Below are 3,758 nucleotides of genomic sequence, written 5' to 3' on the forward strand. Positions count from 1 at the left end.
TGCCGAGAGAGGAGGTGTGGTATTGTATGAGGAAGTCAGGAGTTGCAGAGAAGTATGTAGGAGTGGTGCAGGATACGTATGAGGGAAGTGTGACAATGGTGAGGTGTGCAGTTGGAATGACAGATGGGTTCAAGGTGGAGGTGGGATTACATCAAGGATCGGCTCTTAGCCCTTTCTTGTTTGCAATGGTGATGGACAGGTTGACGGACAAGATCAGGCAGGAGTCTCCATGGACGATGATGTTCGCGGATGACATTGTGATCTGTAGCGAGAGTAGGGTGCAGGTCGAGGAGAGCCTGGAGAGGTGGAGGTATGCACTAGAGAGAAGAGGAATGAAAGTCAGTAGGAGCAAGACGGAATACCTATGCGTGAATGAGAGAGAGGACAGTGGAATGGTCAGGATGCAAGGAGTGGAGGTGACAAAGGCATCTGAGTTTAAATACTTGGGGTCAACTGTCCAAAGTAACGGGGAGTGCAGTAGAGAGGTGAAAAAGAGAGTGCAGGCAGGTTGGAGTGGGTGGAGAAGTGTGTCAGGAGTGATTTGCGACAGAAGGGTACCAGCAAGAGTTAAAGGGAAAGTTTACAAGATGGTTGTGAGACCAGCTATGTTATATGGTTTGGAGACAGTGGCACTGACGAAAAGACAGGAGGCGGAGCTGGAGGTGGCAGAGTTGAAGATGCTAAGATTTTCACTGGGAGTAACGAAGAAGGACAGGATTAGGAACGATTATATTAGAGGGACCGCTCAGGTTGGACGGTTTGGAGACAAAGCAAGAGAGGCAAGATTGAGATGGCTTGGACATGTGTGGAGGAGAGATGCTGAGTATATTGGGAGAAGGATGCTGAATATGGAGCTGCCAGGGAAGAGGAGAAGAGGAAGGCCAAAGAGGAGGTTTATGGATGTGGTGAGGGAAGACATGCAGGTGGCTGATGTGACAGAGGAAGACGCAGAAGACAGGAAGAAATGGAAACGGATGATCCGCTGTGGCGACCCCTAACGGGAGCAGCCGAAAGTAGTAGTAGTAGTGTCATGGATAAGTAGACACGTTGGCTATTTGTTAACGAATCGAATCCTTTGGTCGAGCGGTTAGCGCTGTCTCCGGCGGTGCGGATAATACGGGTTTGCGTCCCGGCTGCGGCAGTTCCTGCGGTTGCCCCCCCGAATCCACCGGAATATTGTTGCAGGTCTAATGTTTTAAATGTGTATTACAGTATTTCCTATTTTGTTTGCTTTGGGGGACTTTTATTCTGAAATTACGAATTGATTCTTAGTATTTCCTATCGCGAACGAAAGAAGGAACATTAACGGTGAAATGAGATCCCATTAAGTCGAATTTTATTGTATTACCACCCTCCGAAGAGGCACAAGGTTAGTGTTCTTTGTATTGTATTGTTGTGTGTTTTTGTGCTTTGACGTAATTTTGAAGCCATATGGAACTTCATAGCTCTTCTAAGTTGAGTGTCTGTTAACAGAGGTGAGCTAATGTTAAGCTAGGGTAACTCTTGAAGCTACATAGCTATGTAGTTAATGTATTTCTGTTTGTGCTTTATATCTAGCTCTTACGGTGGTTTGGAGTTTTTAAATAAATGAGAAAATCATCAGTTGAAGTGTTGACCATCATTCGGTGGGGATGCTACATTATTATTATTATTATTATTATTATTATTATTATTTTAGTAATAGACTCATTCTGCCAAAAAGCACCACAGAGTGCCACAGAAGGCCATTCCTGCTTGTGGCCATCAAACTTTACAACTCCTCCCTCAGACTCAGACTGTCAGACACTCTTGAGTTAATGGTCATTGCACTGGCCGTGTCGGGTTTTGCTTGTTGTGTGCTGCGGTAGTGCAGTATAGATAGGGTGTTATGTGCACCATGCTTGTTGATATATTTTGTTCTTATTTCTATTTATTCTGTTCTCGCAATTGCGTCTGAGCAAGGCTAGACAGATAGCTACCAAAAAGAATCCTCAATAAACCCGTCTTCAACAGAGTGGGGCTTTACTGGTTGTAGTGATATGTGGTAGCAGACGGTCACCCATAGGTGGCAGTATAACCTCAAGGGACCTCTGTGAGATTGGATGTGATTACAGGTAGTAGAAGAAGCACTAGAGCGAGACGACGTGAGTTACAAAATAAACAGCTAGCTGAAGCTAGCATAAAGTTCAAGTTGAAGCTTTATTTTATAAGCATAAGAACTTTACATGGTACCAGGACGGGGTTAAAGAAAAAGAAGCAACACAACGGATGCAGTAAAACCGCCAGGTCAGTTGAAACTGACTGGAAACGTCGACGCAAGTTGGAGGGCTTTTAAACAGCAGTTCCTGCTGTACAGCGCGGCGGTCGGAGTGGATCAGCGAGCGGAGGAAAGGAAAATAGCCTTGCTGCTGCTCACCATCGCCGGCCCAGAGGCCATTGAAGTCTTCAACACCTTTATGTTTGCTCAACCCGGAGACGCAGCCAAGTTTGAAGAGGTCTTAAAGAAATCTGACGAGCACTGCATGTCGAAGAAAAAGGAAACGTACGAGAGATACGTCTTTCGCTCACGCTCGCAGCACCAGGATGAGTCATTTGATAATTTTCTCACTGACCTCAAGATTAAAGCTCATTCCCGAATTTCGGTGATCTCAGAGACTCTATGATACGAGATCAAATAATTTTTGGAACAAATGAGAAGAAGCTCCGGGAGAAACTATTGAGGGAGACAGACCTCACGTTGGACAGTGCTATAAGAATATGGCAAGCCAGTGAGCTTGCACGACAACAGGTTCTGACTTTCAGAGAGCCGCCTGCTCACGCAGCAGCGCACCAAGCAGACGAGGCAGTGAACGCCGTGTTCGTGAAAGGGAAGCCACGGAGCAAATTTAAAAGCAGTGACACTAGAAATAAAAACAATGACAAGGAGATGTTCACTTGCAAGAGATGAGGTGGAAAAACACAGACCAAGACTGTCCTGCCTATGGAAAAATGTGTGCAAAATGTAAAGGACAAAATCATTTTGCCAGAATGTGTCAAGAGAAGGGACAGGGTGTACACACAGTGCAGGAAGAAACAGATGACAGTGATGATCTGAGTGAAGCATTTTTCATAAAGATGGTGTCACATGATGAAGATGTTAACACACTGTCCTCGAGAATAAATGATACATGTCAGACTGTAAATACAGTGACAGATGACAAATGGACTGCTCCGCTGTTAGTTAATGGGACAATTGTAACATTTAAAATTGACACTGGGGCTAAAGCTAATTTGATAAGTGAGAAAGATTTGAATGCACTGACTGAGAAGCCTAAAAAAATCACAGAAAGAGTTCCACCCCTGAAGGCTTACAATAATCAGCCAATACAAACAAAAGGTGGATGCAGACGTAAAGTAACGGCAAAGGGCAAACAGCATAACCTGTTATTCACTATTGTGCCGAATGGACATGAGTCACTCTTAGGAGACAAAGCATCTGAGGACCTAGGTCTAGTAAAGAGGATCTATCAGATAAACACGGACAACATTAAAATAGTCAAGCTAAGCAAAAGACAGGAACATCAACAGTGTGAGGGAAGTGCAGACATAATAGATAAGTTTCCTTCTGTCTTCAAAGGACATGGGACGTTACCTTACACTTACAAAATTCAGCTCAAAGATGATGCCAAGCCTGTAGTGCATGCCCCAAGGAGAGTGCCAGCACCACTCAGAGCTGGCTTGAAAAAAGAGCTTGAAAGAATGACTCAATGGGTGTAATTGAATGAGTGGAAGAACCCACA

Source organism: Lampris incognitus, chromosome 9 (assembly GCF_029633865.1).
Source record: "Lampris incognitus isolate fLamInc1 chromosome 9, fLamInc1.hap2, whole genome shotgun sequence".
Classification (NCBI taxonomy): Eukaryota; Metazoa; Chordata; class Actinopteri; order Lampriformes; family Lampridae; genus Lampris; species Lampris incognitus.